The sequence below is a fragment of the Astatotilapia calliptera genome, chromosome 3 (genome assembly GCF_900246225.1).
Source record: "Astatotilapia calliptera chromosome 3, fAstCal1.2, whole genome shotgun sequence".
NCBI classification, from domain to species: Eukaryota; Metazoa; Chordata; class Actinopteri; order Cichliformes; family Cichlidae; genus Astatotilapia; species Astatotilapia calliptera.
In genome coordinates this window covers 23,620,584-23,639,897 of record NC_039304.1, presented here as the reverse complement: position 1 = coordinate 23,639,897, position 19,314 = coordinate 23,620,584, and the positions used below count along the sequence as shown (strand labels likewise).

Genomic DNA, 19,314 nt, shown 5'->3' with positions numbered 1-19,314 from the left:
CCCTTCTGCCAACTGATATGTGGGTCGTGTTGTTGAAGCCAGGGATGCCCCAAAACTTTGAGTGGCTCTGAAAACAAAAAAAACAAATCTCTTCCAAATGGTTGCCTGACAAGGTGAGTGTTACAGGTTCGGAAACATGCGTAATGTCGTGAAGACGCTGTCCTGACAAGGTGGTGACATGCAGGGAATGAGGCAAGGGGTCCAGATTCAGACAGAGCTGCTGAGCCAATTCTGAGTCAATAAAGTTCTCTTCGGCACCTGAGTCAATTAAAACGGACAGGGAATGACACTGTGAGCGGACGAGAACTTTAGCTAGAAGCATTAATCGTGGAGGAGATTTGTCTTGACCGAGTCCGCCCACCAGTGCTCCTACCGTTACTGGCGGGTGCGGCCTTTTGCTCGCGACAGGCAGGTGGGTACAAGATGTCCTTTGAGACTGCAGTACAGGCACTCACCAGCTGAGATTCGGCATTTGCGTTCAGCCGCAGAGAGATGAGAGCTGCCTAACTGCATGGGTTCTTCCTCACTGCCCCCGCTCCCTGGCGCTCGAAAAAAAACGGATTCGGCTCCCGCTCCCGCTCCTAGTTGCCCCAGTGCCTCATGGGAGGTGTAGTTTCGCTGTGTCCGGCAAGCCCGGAGCCGCTCGTTCACCTTAACCCTCTGGGGTCGACGGACGCGCCGGCGCATCAAAATCACATGACCAATTTAAGACAACACAGCTACAAGATGCAGTCTCCATTTCAACTTGGGTCAAAAGTACGAACTTCAAACTATATACCAGTTTTTGAATTGTGTTGATGGGCCACGTAAAAGCAGAGTTATGACAAAAAATACATTCAATGTTTTTTCCTGAACAAAACAGCGGCGTTTACAGCGGGAAGAATGGTAAAAATGGCGTTTTCTACCGACAGCGCTAGCAAACACTCGCCGCTTGCGAGTGCAAAAAGAAAAAGAAAAAGAAAAAACACCCCTTCCCTATTGGTCTTAAAGTTCATGTCATTCCATGTCAGCCAATCAAAAAAAATGATATGGCAACACGTGGCACTTGGTTGTTTAGGGAGAAGGGGAAGTTTTAGTAATGACACCTGCAACGGAAAGCGGGCGAGCGAAAGAAAGAAAGAGAGCGAGTTTTCATATGTGAGACATTAGTGACGTTCAGCGTGTTTGGAGGCTGTAGTTAGTGTGTTGTGTAGTTATTGTTTTTTATTGTGTGTCAGTTATACTAGTGAATGTCACATTTGCTCCATAAAAAGCCACCAAAGGCAGATTCCAGAGTAAACGCTGTCTCCACATGTAAAACAGGACGAATGCACCTCCTGCTGTCAGACCTGCAGGGTTTAGGCCTGTGGTGTTCTCCTCTGTCTTGTACTGAGCACAAACATTGTTTGGACTGGCACAAATAATTTGTGTGCCTTTGTATTTGATGCAGAACACCTGATTGTTCTGTAAATAGATTTGAATGGTTATATGAAAAACACCTGAGGCCTTGGCTGCATTTTTAGGTAAATAGTACCATATAACTTTGTTGTTTGCAAAACTTGTGCATAATTTTTAGAAATGTACAATTTTTATTTGCATTTCAAGTTATGAAAATGATTTGTTAAACATGTTTGTGGGTTTTACAGTAAAAAATATAACTTTTTTTACTCGGATTTCAAATTTTTTTGTCTTAATTTATTAACTGTGCTAATATAGTATACTAAAATGAAAAAATATCTATCCCCCCACAGAGGGACAAAAGGACCCCCTGATGATCCTCTAATCGCCTGATTAGAGGATCATCGATACATCTATGCCACATTTCCCTCTGTTGGGGGGATACTCCCACTAGGTTTAAATCTGGAACCATTTGACCTTAGAACTAAAGAAGCATCTCGGATGAGAGGAGAAAAACGTCTTCAAGCAACTTAAAGAAGTCCAGACGCTTTTCTTTGCAAGCTCCTTTGAGTTTGAGACTTATTTATTTCACTGTAACATCCCCAAAACACCATTTTTAAAGATATGTTCTTGTATTGTATTTTTACGTTTTGAAGTAATATTCCCACTGAGACAGCCTCTAATACTTATGTTGTCACTGTGTATCTCCCTCTTCAGATTATTCACTGAGATCACAACCTTGACCCCTTAACATTGGTACTCTTCTGCATCCAAGTGCCAAACTCAAATCTGATATATTGCAGAGTTTGGTACTCTCTTCAATAAAGCCGTTTCTGAAGAGTGTGCAACCCTGAGCTAGAATTTCAACATCGTTTTCACAATAGAAAAGGGCCTCTTTAATAAAATTGAAGGCACCGGAACTAACCGAATCATACCATTTGTAAAAATCTTTCCTGACATTCGTGGTCATACACTCTAGACTAGGGGTCGGCAACCCTGGGCACACGTGTCACAGTTGTCATGCGAAGGATTAACTGATGGCATGACCATAGCCGGACTGACCATCGATGGTGATTTTTCATTAGCTAGCATGACGGAGTTTCTATACAGCTGGGTGGGTGCTATGATTTTACTGATAGTGAACTTTATTTAATTCATAAGGTTAGTTAGTAGAGTTGCCAACCGTGCCATAAAAAAGGGAGTCATCCCATATTCAGAGAAAATATCACGCGTTTCGTATTAAGCTGAAAAGGAACACAGTTTGTCCCGCACTTCAGCTAGAATGAAAAAAGACACAAAGTTGGAATAATTCTGCGTCTTTACGCTGCACAGCTGTTTCTGCTTCTCTCATTCAATCATGAAACTGATCAATGATCAGCTCATCGGTATTTCTGTCCCGTCTCTCCTTTTTTTATCGCCAACTTTGCACCAGAAAGAGGGAACCAGCGGATGCCGCGCTAAACAACAGCAGCACGTTTAAGCTTGATGAGCTGTTGTTAGAATGTATTTAATATTAATTTCTAGTATCAGCTGATGTTTGCTGGAGCCACAGCTGTAAAAGCTGCAGGTCATTGGTTTGGATATCTGGTGAGAGGGAAACATGAAGATGAATCATCAGAGCTAAACAGGTGATGGAGAAACAGGTTTACCTTTTAGGTGACATGAATGAGTTGAAGGGAAGTTATGAACTGTTTCTGAGAGACAAATAACACCAGGATCCTTTTCTAAGTAGCTGACAGCTGGTAACTGTGCAGGGGCGGATCTAGCAAAGTTTTGCCAGGGGGGCCTGCATTAAAAAATAAATGGCCGGGCCAGCGGTGCACATCACAAATTAGCTCGCATAGACACATTAGTTGTACTGCTTCTTAACCTTTAGATGTACAACCTACCAATACCTACACTCTTCCACGAGTGGGGTCAAACATGACCCCAAATAGAAACAATGCATTTTGTTATAAACTCGGTTGTTATTCTTCAAAATCTTTAAAACGAAGAGTTAAAATATTTTCATATTTGAGTAATTCCTCATAAAACATGTTTGTGACATGAGGCCCTTTGCAGTTTTATTTATTTTTTCATTAATTTTAAGAAATTGTAGTTCTTGTATCACTTGTATCACTTTTGTATCTGCATATACTGCAGAAGCTGGGTCTTCCCTCTGAAAGGCACAAGTTGTTCATCCACTGTAACACAATCACTGAGGATGAATTTCTGCCTTCAGTTGACCAGGAACAGGCCCCGTATGTAGCGGAAAGCTGCCATGTGGTTTGTTTTCAGTCAGTAGGCTCTGGTCACTTAGTGTTCGCTCGCTCTGCGGTAGAGTATCACTTCCTGTTCCTGCTCAAACACAGTGGTGTTTCTTTTTTTTTTTTTTTTTTTCTGCCTGTCCCATTTGGTTCTTTAGCCATCAGAATTGTTGTCTGAAGACCAACAAGGATACCCAATGGATTTACTTTGCCAAATGGATCATCGTGGCATTGCAGTATTGGTCCATTTGGTCGATCTTTGTTTTTATTATTTATTATATTTTATTTTCAGATGTTACAGACGGGACAGACATGAGTGAGGGATAGGAAAAGAAAGAAGAAGGAAAGGAAAAACAGAAGGGGAGAGGGACAGTGAGAAAGGGGTGGAGAAAAAAAATAAAAATCTCCTGGATCACCTGTTGAGAGAAGAATAGAAAACAAGCAAAAAAAACAAAAAAACAAAACAAAGCAACATACTAAACACAACACCATCGCATTAATCTAGCTAAGTGTAAACAGCAGTAAATACTAAATATTCAATGTTGTTGTGCAGCACGCAGGATAGATGTGCTTCGAAGTAGCAGCCAAGAAAGGTGTAATTTGGGTCTACGAGCAGTGAACACCCGTGTGCTGTGTGGATCAGCGCGCTTGTATTCCAAAGGTTTCTCCATGTAACGATCTGCTAGGGAGTGTGGGGGGGCTACAGCCCCGTCCTCCAGGGTGTGAAGTGGGTATGGAGGAGATCAAAACTCCAGACATCCAGAGGCCCCCAGAACACAAGAGACCATGGAAGACCAACACAGGGGCAGCCACGCCACTGTTCCAGTAAGAGCTGAGGAGAGTCCAAAGATGAGGGTTCACTCAGCAGCCGCGGAGCAGAAGTCAGGGGGAGTTGCAGTGACGCGCCCATGAGCTCCGCCGGCCCCCAGCTGTGCCTGAGTGACCGAGCCCCAGGCCGAGAGGCCGGGGGCACCCCACCTCCGAAGGGGCCCGAGCGAGCCCCAGGCTCCAGGCCCCGATAAGCGGCCACCAAGGAGTGAGCCGGTGTGTACCTGGACGCCCACCCCCAGACACAAAGAACCACCAACGCACCAACACCTGAGGGAGTCCGCCACTAGCAGGTGAAGTGGTGGTGGGTGGAGATAGGCCTCCAAACCTTGGAGGGCCTGAGGTGTCCCCAGAGAGGTGGCGTCTGATACCCAACCTGACATATAGACACAGACATACAGGCACACACAGACACAAACATCCATCCCCCCCCCCCCCCCCCCCCATGCTCTCATATGCACTCACTCCACACTCAACCAACGTGGAGACAGACATAAAGAGACGCTGTACACACGATCACACTCCCCAAGCGTACTCTACAAACCGGGTCTAGGTACCCTTGCCCCTGGAGGGGGGAACTGCACCCAGACCCAGGTGGTGTTACCCTTTTCCCTGCGGTGGGGAGAGGCAGACCACCCCGACTCCGCAGCAGCAGGGAGGCCCCACACTCCAGACCGCAGTCGGACGGCCAACTCCTCCTAGCCCTCCCGCTCCAGCAGGCCGCAGAGAATGGGGGTGGCAGAAGACTCCAAACCTCCCTCCACCCGCTCATCTACAGGAAGCGCTGCCTGAGGAAAGCGGGGAGGATCATCAAGGACTCCAGTCACCCCAGCCATAAGCTGTTCAGACTGCTTCCATCAGGAAGGAGGTTCTGCAGCATCCGGTCCCGTACCAGCAGACTGAGAGACAGCTTTTTCCATCAGGCCATCAGACTGCTGAACACTTCATAGACACCTCAGCTTCACTACTGGAACTTCAACACTATGCACTCCACACTGTATATAGATGCCACTTGTTTTGCACATATTCAACTCTGTATATTTTATATATTTTATTTATTATTATTTTTTTAGGGGGGGGGGGGTAGCCTCCTCTGCACCCTGGTGACATACCCCTACTCCAAGGCCCTGCATGTGTGGGTGGTTGTGGTGGAGCGGGAAGAGGGAGGCAGCTGGAGATGGGGAGGGAAGGAAGGGAGGGGCAGGTAACCCCTCCCTGGGGCCAGCTCCCCCGCTGACCCCAGTAGGCACTCTCACACTCCGCGACCCGCCAGGGAAAGGGGGCCCAGGCCCATCCAGACCGGGGCCCAGTGCAGCAGCACCTCCCGGCCCCAAAGAGCCCGGGACAGTCCACCCAACCCCACCACAGAGAAAACTGCACCCACCCCACCATCCACTCATCTTCCAGACTACATAAGACAATAAACGCCCAGGCTGAGATCTTCCTCCACCTCTCCTGTATCTTCCCCTCCTGCAGAGAGTGTTCCTGAAGAGAGGAAAGCTCCTGCAAGATGTGACCATCTCCCCCACCAGTTGAAGAGCCCCCCAGGTGGCTCGACGCACCGGCGGCACCCTGCTCCAGGGCTGGGCCCCCATGCACCCACCCGCCCACAACCCCGGCAACACACCAACCAGGACCCAAGCCCCCGAGGCCCGGCCCGGGCCCCAGCCCAGAGACGGAGCGCCCCCAGAACCTCACGCCCATCCCGGACCCACCCAGGGGCAGCCAGGCTACCAGGTCAGTAACCCACGTCCGTCAGCACAGACCCTCCCCTAGCCCCGCTGCACGCAGCCGCGAGGAAACAGTCACCTGAGAGCCAACAGAGCCCCCAACCGGACATGACCGCTACCCCGGGTTGAGCCCCCCAAGGAAGATGTCTCCGGGGAACCCCCCGACGCCCTAAGCCTGTCCCTACCCCCACACCAATCACAACAGTGAAGGCGGGACCAAACTATGACCCCCCACCCCCACTAGGTGATGGAGCTGATAAAAGGAGCCCAGAGCAATTGATCTGATGTGGTGGCAGAGGCTGTGTCAAGACTAACACAGTGGTGTTTCTGAGTAGCTTATTTGCTTAGCAATTTAATTAACAACTTTTAAATACATTCTTTTTCATAGTATAACCTTCACGTGCTTCATCCGAAGCACACTTTCTGTGTACTCACTACCTAATTTATAGCCAAAGTATTCACTCACTGTCTCTGTACTGTTTCGCTAGCTTAGCTTAGCTTAGCTTAGCTCGTAGCCGACTCGTTAGCACCATGGCTACTTCACCTGTCCCTCCTGCACTTTCTTGCTCATTGTGTCAGATGTTTAGTTACTCCTCGGCCTCCTTCTCAGACATGTGAAGTTAGAGACACCGGCAACCATAGTCAATTGTCTTCCAGGGGCCAGAGCAGGCGACATTGAAGGAAATTTAAAACTGCTGGCTAAGGGTAAACGTAAATTCAGTAAGATCATAATTCACGTCGGCAGTAATGACACCCAGTTACGCCAATCGGAGGTCACTAAAATCAATATTGAATCGTGTGCAACTTTGCCAAAACAATGTCGGACTCTGTAGTTTTCTCTGGTCCCCTCCCCAATCAGACCAGGAGTGACATGTTTAGCTGCATGTTCTCCTTAAATTGCTGGCTGTCTGAGTGGTGTCCCAGAAACGATGTGGGCTTCATAGATAATTGCCAAACCTTCTGGAGGAAACCTGGTCTTGTTAGGAGAGACGGCATCCATCCCACTTTGGATGGAGCAGCTCTCATTTCTAGAAATATGGACAAATTTATTAAACCCCCCAAAATATGACTATCCAGAGTTGGGACCAGGAAGCAGAGTTGCAGTCTTACACGCCTCTCTGCAGCTTCTCTCCTCCTGCTACACCCCCCAAAAACCCATCTCCATAGAGACTGTGTCAGCTCCCAAACAGACAAAAAACAAACTAAAAACCAGCAACAAACACCCTAAACATAAACAATTACAAAGAAAGAACAATAAAGTATCCACATCTGAACCAAAGAGTAAAACAGTGAAATGTGGATTATTAAATATTAGGTCTCTCTCCTCCAAGTCTCTGTTAGGACATGACTTAATAATTGATCAACAAATTGATTTACTCTGCCTTACAGAAACCTGGTTGCAGCAGGATGATTATGTTAGTTTAAATGAATCAACACCCCCGAGTCATTCTAACTACCAGAAATCTCGAAGCACAGGCCAAGGGGAAGGTGTGGCAGCAATTTTTCACACCAGCCTATTAATTAATGAAAGACCAAGACAGACTTTTAATTCATTTGAAAGCCTGATGCTTAGCCTCGTCCACCCCAGCTGTGAAACTCAGAAACCAGTCTTACTTGTTATCATCTATCGTCCACCTGGGCCTTACACAGAGTTTCTGTCTGATTTCTCAGACGTTATATCTAATTTAGTTCTGAGCTCAGATAAAATAATTATTGTGGGTGATTTTAACATCCATGTAGATGCTAAAAATGACAGCCTCAACATGGCATTTAGTCTGTTATTAGACTCAATTGGTTTCTCTCAAAATGTAAAAGAACCCACCCACCACTTTAATCACACTCTAGATCTTGTTTTAACATATGGCATAGAAACTGAACATTTAACAGTGTTTCCTGAAAACCCTCTCCTGTCTGATCATTTCCTGATAACATTTACATTTACAATAATTGATTACACAGCGGTGGAGAGTAGACTTTATCAAAGTAGATGTCTTTCTGAAAGCGCTGTAACTAAGTTTAAGAATATAATCCACCCACTGTTATCATCTTCAATGCCCTGTACCAACATAGAGCAGAGCAGCTATCTGAACGCTACCCCAACAGAGGTCGATCATCTTGTTAATAATTTCACCCCCTCACTACGTACGACTCTGGATACTGTAGCTCCTGTGAAAACTAAGGTCTCTAATCAGAAGTACCTGACTCCGTGGTATAATTCTCAAACACGTACCCTAAAGCAGATGACTCGTAATCTGGAGAGGAAATGGCGTGTCACAAATTTAGAGGATCATCATTTAGCCTGGAGAAATAGTTTGCTGCTTTATAAGAAAGCCCTCTGCAAAGCCAGAACATCTTACTATTCATCACTGATTGAAGAAAATAAGAACAACCCCAGGTTTCTCTTCAGCAGTGTAGCCAGGCTGACAAAAAGTCAGAGCTCTTGTGAGCCAACAATCCCTTTAATGTTAACTAGTAATGACTTCATGAACTTCTTCACAAATAAAATTTTCATCATTAGAGAAAAAATTACCAGTAATCATCCCACAGATGTAATATTATCTACAGCTACTCTTAATACCATTGATGTTAAGTTAGACTCTTTTTCTCTAATTGATCTTTCTGAGTTAACTTCAATAATTACTTCCTCCAAGCCATCAACGTGTCTTTTAGACCCCATTCCTACAAAACTGCTCAAAGAAGTCCTGCCATTAATTAATTCTTCGATCTTAAATATGATCAACCTATCTCTAATGATCGGCTATGTACCACAGGCCTTCAAGCTAGCTGTAGTTAAACCTTTACTCAAAAAGCCATCTCTAGACCCAGCAGTCTTAGCTAATTATAGGCCAATCTCCAACCTTCCTTTCATATCAAAAATCCTTGAAAGAGTAGTTGTCAAACAGCTAACAGATCATCTGCAGAGGAATGGTTTATTTGAAGAGTTTCAGTCAGGTTTCAGAGCTCATCACAGCACAGAAACAGCTTTAGTGAAGGTCACAAATGATCTTCTTATGGCCTCTGACAGTGGACTCATCTCTGTGCTTGTCCTGCTAGACCTTAGTGCAGCATTCGATACTGTCGACCATAATATCCTATTAGAGCGATTAGAACATGCTGTAGGTATTACAGGTACTGCACTGCAGTGGTTTGTATCATATCTATCTAATAGACTCCAATTTGTTCATGTAAATGGAGAGTCCTCTTCACACACTAAGGTTAATTATGGAGTTCCACAGGGTTCAGTGCTAGGACCAATTCTGTTTACATTATACATGCTTCCCTTAGGCAGTATCATTAGAAGACATAGCATACATTTTCACTGCTATGCAGATGACACCCAGCTCTATCTGTCCATGAAGCCAGATAACACACACCAATTAGTTAAACTGCAGGAATGTCTTAAAGACATAAAGACCTGGATGGCCGCTAACTTTCTGCTTCTTAATTCAGATAAAACTGAGGTTATTGTACTTGGCCCTGAAAAGCCTAGAAATATGGTATCTAACCAGATTCTTACTCTGGATGGCATTACCTTGGCCTCCAGTAACGCTGTGAGGGACCTTGGAGTCATTTTTGACCAGGACATGTCCTTCAATGCACATATTAAACAAATATGTAAGACTGCGTTCTTCCATTTGCGCAACATCTCTAAAATTAGAAATATCCTGTCTCAGAGTGACGCTGAAAAAATAGTTCATGCATTTATTACTTCCAGGCTGGACTACTGTAATTCATTATTATCAGGATGTCCAAAAAACTCACTGAAAAGCCTTCAGCTAATCCAAAACGCTGCAGCAAGAGTACTGACAGGGACTAGAAAGAGAGAGCATATTTCTGCTGTTTTGGCTTCCCTTCATTGGCTTCCTGTTAAATCCAGAATTGAATTCAAAATCCTGCTCCTCACATACAAGGTCTTAAATAATCAGGCCCCATCTTATCTTAATGACCTTGTAGTACCATATCACCCTATTAGAGCACTTCGCTCTCGCTCTGCAGGCCTACTTGTTGTTCCTAGAGTATTTAAAAGTAGAATGGGAGGGAGAGCCTTCAGTTTTCAGGCCCCTCTTCTGTGGAACCAGCTTCCAGTTTGGATTCAGGAGACAGACACTATCTCTACTTTCAAGATTAGGCTTAAAACTTTCCTTTTTGCTAAAGCATATAGTTAGGGCTGGAGCAGGTGACCCTGAATCCTCCCTTAGTTATGCTGCAATAGACATAGGCTGCCGGGGTATTCCCATAATGCATTGAGTTTTTCCTTTCCAGTCACCTTTCTCGCTCACTATGTATTAACAGACCTCTCTGCATTGAATCATATCTGTTAATAACCTCTGTCTCTCTTCCACAGCATGTCTTTTATCCTGTCTTCCTTCTCTCACCCCAACCGGTCGCAGCAGATGGCCGCCCCTCCCTGAGCCTGGTTCTACTGGAGGTTTCTTCCTGTTAAAAGGGAGTTTTTCCTTCCCACTGTTGCCAAAGTGCTTGCTCATAGGGGGTCATATGATTGTTGGGTTATTCTCTGTATCTATGAAGCGCCTTGAGGTGACTTATGTTGTGATTTGGCGCTATATAAATAAAATTGAATTGAATTGAATTGAGTTGGTCCTCTTGTCATCAAAGTGCTATATCTGAGATGTCAGATTCTGAGTCAGTGCCCCCGATGGGCTCTTCATCCCATCCGTCCGGGATCATTTGCAGGGCAAGGTCCAAAGGGATCCTAGCTGGCCTCATAGCAGCCATGTTACTTTAGATATTTAAAAAAAAAAAAACATCAGAAAGGACAATGTTTGAAATGCACAGGAAACTATAAACAGGGCTGCACATAAATGGTTCGCAGGTGCGCATTCGCTGTCAAAATAAAAGACGCGCACCAGATAAGAAGTTGGAACGCTTGTTTGCATACATTAGATGTTCTGGAGGAGGACAGACATTTGTTCAGAAAAGATGTTGAAGAAGCAAGCTCCGTAAGCAATTACTTTGGTGTTCCTCCACCGCAAAAGAAGCGTTTTTAGATACTGTGTTGATAAAGTACAAGCGATACAATCAGTGCTTTGTCAGTTTATTCAGCATTCAAGGACAAGTAGTTTTACTGACAGATAGTGCGCATATGTTTTGGGCAAAAACATTTTTGAACATTAAAATACAAACATTTTTAACCCTTGTGTGGTGTTCATATTTTTGTTACTCAGCCAGTGTTCATGGGTCTGGTGGACCCGCTAGAGTTTTGGCTTTCCAAATTAACACTATCAAACAATTTTATGTTAAATTACTCAACAGATGTTTACTTCATCCCAATTACAAGCCATATGAACAGCAAACATGGTTAATTTTTTCCCTTTACCTTTGTTAGATCACATTTATGAATTAATGTGCTTCTCGTTTTTTTTTATTTATTTTTTATAAAATGTTATAAAAAATAAATCAGTTCTAATCAAGTGGAGTGAGTGGAAAGACACAACACATTTACACGTGAAGCAATATGTTTCACAACTAAATGGGATCAGCTGCTCATCAATGGTGACATTGGGCCCAGGGTTGTAAAACAGGGAGAGGTGGTGCACACACTTATCCCACACTGTCCTAATGGCAGCTAGCTTGTCTCTCTGCCGTCGAGCTGGTCTGTTGTCTTGGTTATCAAAACGGATAATCCTGGAAATTTTGTGGAAGTTTTCCAGAGACACTGATGCATGGAAAGGTTCTTGCCGGTTTCTGCATCCTACAGGGATTCTGTGGATTCCCCTTTGGACCTGAAAACTCCTGCAAGGATAAGAACCCCAAAGTAGGCTTTTGGGGTTCTTCACAAGTAGCACTGCCTACAGGTAAGGCTAAAGCTATTCGACATAAACGGAAACGCTGATGAAACACCTAATTGTAAGGCTCTAGGAAGGTAGTAAACTCCAAAACACTGGAGAGTTCATTCCCACACCCTGCTCTCCTTTGAACAACCTTTCTAGCTTGATACAGCTCATGTTTGAGGTTTTCAATATCACAGTCATACAGACCAGCCAAGCTTAAAACTATTTCCTCTGACAAAAAGCTCTTAATCTTGGAGTTTGTACGTGCTATGGAGTTTTTATGTGTTTTGGAGTTTGTACGTGTTTTGTCTCTAGCGGCCACCGTAAATATACTTTTATTTATTCACTCCACATAAAATGTAATAAATAAATAATATAATACAAAAACCAACTATTTACATTTCAACGTTTAACTATTTTAATTTTCAGCTTTTTTCCTTTTAAACAAATTTAAAGTGAAACAACACAAATCACTGCAAACCACAACACAATTACATATAAATTAAAATATGAAAACAAAAAGAAGATGCATATTCTCTGTCATATGGACCTGCATGACTAAACTTTCTGAATCCTTTATCATCTGCAACTGAAAATAGTTGTGGATGATTACTATACCTTTCTAATGTGACGTTGTTGTCCCTGACTCTCTTTCTCTCTCCCTCCCGCTCTGTTCCTGTGCTACTGAGACAGAGGGGAGCCGGCTCGCGTCGTTCACTTTAAAGATCCGGCTCTTAGAGCCATTTCGTTAGCGACCGACACATCACTACTGAATTGGCTTAGAGCAAATCTCACACACAAAACTATGCAAGCTTTGTAGGAAGAAAGGACAGAACAGGAGAAAGAGAGAAAAAGAGGTGCTCTGCAAGTAAAAATTACATAGAATCAAGGGAATCAAGACTGTGAACCAGTAACAAAGACAAAAAACAGAAGCTCAGAGGTTTGGACGGAAAGCTGCAGTGTGCCGTGGGATGGACAGTGGAAAGGCAAGAACAAAACTGAAGAGATAAGAGATGGACCACTACGACCAATACGCACTTCTCTAGTTAACTGCACAAGCTGACCAATTTGTATACAGAAATGAAAAAAAGAGGAGACAGCATAAATAGGCTTGCTCATTAAAAATTGGCAAGACTAAGTGTTGGTCACAGCCTCGATGTTTAGCACAGAACTGTTGTAGCCATAGTACCAACAGCATTCTCTTAATGGCACACAGTAATTTAGAGCATCAAAAACGCTGCACTCACATCAACCAGTAACTACTGCTCTACACTGCCCTACACGGGCCAGGCCTGAAAAGTGACATCAGCTTTCCGCATACAATCAGGCCACTGATGCAAGGTACCAGTGCCATGCTGCCCTGGGTTCCTCACACACAAACTAAAACACATGAACACACAAACTTTTGAATCAATTGTGAGTGAATCTGGCATTAAGGTTGAAACTGTGCCCTCTCTGTCCTCTACCAGGGACAAAAATAGGACCAAGGTGCAACTATCCAGTTGCCGATAGACACAGAGTGATGATTTGATGTGTGAGACGTGTGTCTAATAATGGACAGAATCATGTTGCTCAGTGCTAAAATATATGCTGATAGAAAACTAAACTGTAAAAATACATGCAATGAAATGCCACCGTAATGGTAGAGATATTTTGGGTATGAACTGCATTTAGAAATGGGCAGTTATGCTTTGTGTATGGACTGCACTGTGCAGTGCAGTGAATATGCGTTCTGTGTAGGGCTGCATGAATAGCAAAACAAGGTTTTTTGTTTTGGCCCCATGTTGCATATTCTGCTTTTGCACCCAGCACAATGCCATTTTTCACCAAATTGTGCAATATGTCCAAGTAAAGATACCAAGTTACCAAGGAACCACAAGGTGGTACTGGTAAAAAGAAATGGTGATGCTCGATTAAGTTCCTATACAATTAGCACTTTTTCCCTTTCCTTTAACTGTCTGTCTCTCTCTATCTATCTATCTATCTATCTATCTATCTATCTATCTATCTATCTATCTATCTATCTATCTATCTATCTATCTATCTATCTATCTATCTATCTATCTATCTATCTATCTATCTATCTATCTATCTATCTATCTATCTATCTATCTGATATAGCTAATGCTTTATGAACCATGTTAGACATTCAGTGTTGATGAATATGTCACAACGTCTGGTGTGGATGTCTGGTATCGTGATATCTCACCTGCCAGGCTTGTGAATGAACTTTTGAAGCCGAGCTTTGACCTCATCGTAGGTGAGTAACTGCCAAGATGTTCCAGTACCGCAGCAGGGATGACCAAGGCTACACACAGAAAGTGAGTCATCTGATGTGTGAATGTACATGGCAGTAACAGAATGAGCACAGCAAGAGTGAAATATATTGCATCACTGGTGATATTCAAGGTTTAAACAACTGTTCGGCGAACCTCATTGTGATGTACAATGACCGGGATCAATCTGCGCAAAAAGGTGTTAGTTTGGCACCACCTGGATCACAGAATGAAGACTCCTAGACTTTAGTAGACTGCTTTCCATAATGTACATTCAAAAAGATAGAGAGAGAGAGAAAAGCCTGGTTTATAGGAGCTCATGTTTCTTTCTTTAAAGGCGACTTGACTAGGGATGGGTACCGGTGTCCGGTGCCATGATGGCACCGGTTCTGACATAAACGGTAGTAACCAGACCGAAAAGCAGCGCACATTTCGGTGCTTTATTTCGGTGCTTTTTTTTCCTGAGCTGTGATACACTTTAGATTCTAGCCAATCATTTTACGTTTCCCAGGATAGTAGGCGGGGCCAGGTACGTACGTTCTTTTAGAGCAGAGCTACAGATTAAAAATGTCCAAGGCGAAGCGGTCAAAAGTCTGGCTGTACTTCACAGCAAAATATGCAAACTCAGCAGCCTGCAACAAGTGCTTTAAGCTGATACTGTGATACTGTCAAAGGAGGTAACACCAAGAATCCGATGAAACACCTGGCGATGCATAGCGTTTTTTTTTAAAGCCCAGAAATGCGCCGTATTTGATAGCTTGCTGCGAGACCTCACACCGAGCACATCTACTGCGGGTGGGTTGCCTGTTATGCAACATCCCCCAAAAACACGAAGAGGAGAGTCCTGGCCCCTAGCCCTGCCAGTGTAGCAGAAATGATGAGGATGATGGTGGCAGCAGCCGTTCTTCTCTGCGTGAGTAGCTAATTTACGTTGAGTAGGCTAACCACGTTATTACATTAATGCATGTAAGGTGAACTAGCAAACATCATCATAGCTACATGCGGCTGTCCTCTTGTTTGATGGCAGATACTCCCTTCACCCTGGCTAAAAAGGCTAAAATGACCAAAGAAAAAGTGGAAAACAGTTAAACATGAGAAGTTTAGGACAAAGTTTGTGTTTTTTCCATTATTTAAGCACTGCTTCCAGCCAAGAGTGATACCATATATGCCCCATAGCTGCAGAAAAGGCTAACATTGTTATCTTTTTACAAAAAAAACAGCTGAACATGAGAGGTTTTTGGACAAAGTTTGTGTTCTCCATTCTTTAAGCACCGGTTTGAGCACCGTTTGAGCACCGGCACCGTTTCAAAAGTACCGATTTGGCACCGGTATCAGATAAAACCTAAACGATACCCATCCCTAGACTTGACCCACATCCAGAAATGCTCACAATAAGTAGTAAAAATTTAACATGAAGAAGAATAGGGAGAGAAAAAAAATCATGCTACTCCACAGCACACTCACTGAATGCATGCTGTGGTGAGTAGGTGGTTCTGCAATTGCTATCGTTAGTCTGTCTGATGTGTGAAAGGAAGCAGAATTAACACATATGACACTTAACGTGAGCTGCAAAATTGAGGAGACACAAACATGTTAATGGACACCCATCCAGTCAGTCAGCTCCAGCTCCAGTCTCAATCTAACCTTAATCACAGAGAGGGGGAGCTGGACGTGGTCCAGTGCCGCCCATTTGGCTCTGCAGTAAGCAGCACTTAACACAGGAAGTGACAAGTCAAAACTGTCTCCTCTGGACTCTTTTCTGGAATATATTTTATCACATGTCTGTTGTATGCTTTAGTATTTTTTTTCCTAACAGACTGCACTAAATAAGTGCAATAAAGTCTGATGAGTAAGGTTATATCCAGCAACTGTACAATTACTTTTCAGGTACATCTTAACGGCATTTTAAGGGCAACTCATCCTAAACCACTCCGTTTTCACCTAACTGCACTAAGAATGCATGTTTTCTTATATGTGCCCATTTATAATCAAATCATAATTCAGCCTAAATATATTGCATGAAGAGAGATGAGATATCTGAGAGGGCTTTTAAAGCAATATTAAAAAAAATAATAATAATAAAAAATAACAGTCTGCTGCATATCAAGGACAGAGTTTAAAATAGCCACAGGCTCACTTCCTCTTCTGCGTTTGAGGACATTTAGAGGAGGATGTTTTTGTAAGAGGGAGTGCCAAAGGAAATGTCTGTAATCTGTTTAGGCTTCATTAAGCCTGTCAGTAACATACACATAAGTAGGGGTGATGTCACTGAGGAATAAACATTAGCTGTTGCATACAAGAAATTGGGGTTCACTCGAGAGATCAGTGGTTCTCATTTGATACGGTTTTAATTGCAATACTGATGCAAAGAACTTGTACTACAAAATACAGATAAGCCCTGAAGAAGGTAGATCAATACAGCCTTTGTGCTCCCCTTCCCAATATGCTTTGCTTTTTTCTTTTTATCTGTCCTCATTCTATACTTAGAGAAATTTGCAGCACTTGCACACCAGAAGTATATGACAAAATGGCACAGAAACAAATGCGCTGCTTCATGATTGTGAAATATAAATTGTGGGTTGCATTTAGCCCTTTACCTCTGACACAGGATGCAAGCAGACAACCAGTAATATGAGCTATAAAACACACAGTTAATTTAGGGGATAGCAAAATAAAACAGTTTAATTTCTTAACCTCTCAAAGATTTCATGTCAAAGAAATTCTACTTCTACTATTCTACTTTCAACTTTGCTACTTGTTACTTTTCTGGAAGTAATAAAATACCTCAGGAAAGCACATTAATGACTCTTTGAGAAAGATCGCAGTGTCGCTCTCTAGCACTAACAGAATTATCTAGGCCACATGATGCGACAACAGAAGGCTATTGAAGAGTGCAAAATAATTCCTGAACATATCCTTGTGTACTGGCTGGGCAGAGAAGGAGGAAACTTTCATTTTCAGTGCTGTCTGATGGTGTATATACGTCAGCAGACATCCTGCTAATAAGTTGATAGAGTTAGCTGGAAAAAAAGATGCGGCTGATTAGTTTAAGTTCATTATGTTCTGCTTAAATGAAATCTGTTTCCTAGACCAAGGCTAACAAACCCCTAGGAATTACTCTCCATCTCTGTCTCTCTCTTCCTTTGCACATTTCTGCTTTCATTAGCTCAGGAGACCACTATAAACAAAGAGAAAGATGCAGTGTGCATCTGTGTGATATCTACCTGAAATAGCCTGGTGAATATGTCAAACTCAAAGACGGAGATGTAGTCATTGCAGGTTAGATCTATGGTGGACTTTAGGGCCATAGCCTCCAGCCCAGAGCTGATGGGATGAAACTCATGGAGAGACTGACGGAATACCTTCCAAGGCACAATGGTTCTGTAACACACAAAAACACACATTGGATGATGACATCCCCTCAAATAAAAGTGTAATAAAGCATCAAAAATTCAAAGCTCATAAATAATGATTCTTAAATGTAGGCTACCAGCATGCTGTCTTGCACAATGAAGGTAAAGGTGCAATAACAGTTTTGGTTTTAACTTGTGAAATGCATGTAGCATTTCACAAGAGCATTTTACAAGTTATGGTTGGTATGTCTGCATCTAACATGCAACCCACAGTGTAAAACCCACAGTGATTAACATCTGATAAAGAGGAAATGCTATTATATTCAAGTCATCTTTGTACTGGACATAAATATAAACCTGATGTGAATTTTTAAAGAGACAGCAACAAAACATGCAAATAAGATGAATTTCACAGTCCTTTGACCAACATTTTCAATATACTGAACTTTGCAATATTTATGAATCCCTTTTCTTTTAGGGAATAATTACGCATAGACACTAACGATTTGTTCCCTAAGATGATTACATCCCCTTGTATCTGACTTGTCTGTGTATGCAGTGACTGATTAACCAAAATGTGCGCACAGAACATTAGTTGTGTCCATAGTTGCATGTGAATAAACCACAAAAAGACATTAGTGTTCTTTAGTCACTGGACCAACATTTGTCCCAGGGAAGATATTCATTGTCTGATTTCTGTGAAAGAAGGCAAAACCTTTTGCTCTCAGATGTTCCACAGAGTCATGTGAGAGAAAAAGAGACCTTTTTCCTCAGCAGTGCTCAGCAATCCTGTGAAAAGTGAAAATACCCCATGATTGAACAACATGTAGAACCACCTTTAGCACCAATAAGTAATCTTATTTTTTCTCTCACATTGTTGCAGAGGAATTGGCCTGCTCTTCTTTCCGTCGCCTCAGCACACTGAGGTTTGTGGGTATTTATGAATCCACAGCTCTCTTAAGGTCCCACCACAGCATTTCAATCAACCTGATGTCTTGAATTTGACTGGGCCACTATCACCCCTCCATCACCGTGCTTGACAGCCGGACTATTGAGTCTGAGATAGAGCTCTTTAGTCGTTTGAGTTTTTTTTCTCCTGAATTTGCTGGGATGTCCACTGATGTACCGATGAGATTGTGGCATTTTGTTAACACAAATCTGAACCATCCAGACCAGCAAATAGCTGAAACCTTTGCTTTTGTAGAGCTGATCAAAGTTGCTGATAATCAATAAATCTAGTTCATTTAAATGAATGCTATTTATCTTCTCAACTCTTGTGGAAAGGGGCACTTAGTTTTTCACAGAACTACAGATTCTCTTTTCACATGACCATATATCTTTTTACTTCTTTAAGTTTCTGAGAACCACTATGATAATACACACACAAATGTGCTTACTTATCCCCGAAGGCGCGTCTCCAAAACTCTACAGCATCTGCCTTAGTGATGCGGAAGTTGTCACCCTGAAACAGACCATTGGGGAAGATGGCCTTCAGCTTAGCCAGCATGTGGCTGAAGATCAAAGACAGCTTGGTAAGATTCCTCCTGTGGAAGTCAGGAAAATGGTAAATAGACTGGTTCTTATATAGCAGTTTTCTACTCTTCTGAGCACTTTACACAACTTGTGCATTCACCCATTCACACAAGCACATTGATGTAAATGCTTTCTAAGTAACATTCACACTCAGATGGCTGCATCGGAGAGCAATTTGG

At 43.0% G+C, this 19,314-nt stretch overlaps 1 long non-coding RNA gene across 1 annotated transcript; it reads right to left on the bottom strand.

The window, feature by feature from the left end:
• Positions 1-14,253: 14,253 nt before the first annotated feature.
• LOC113019027 (uncharacterized) lies at positions 14,254-19,029 on the bottom strand. Its single transcript, XR_003271910.1, has 3 exons — positions 19,000-19,029; positions 17,474-17,630; positions 14,254-14,281 (listed from the first exon to the last, which is right to left on the bottom strand). It is a non-coding gene; the product is annotated as an uncharacterized LOC113019027 (long non-coding RNA).
• Between the last annotated feature and the right edge of the window lie 285 nt (positions 19,030-19,314).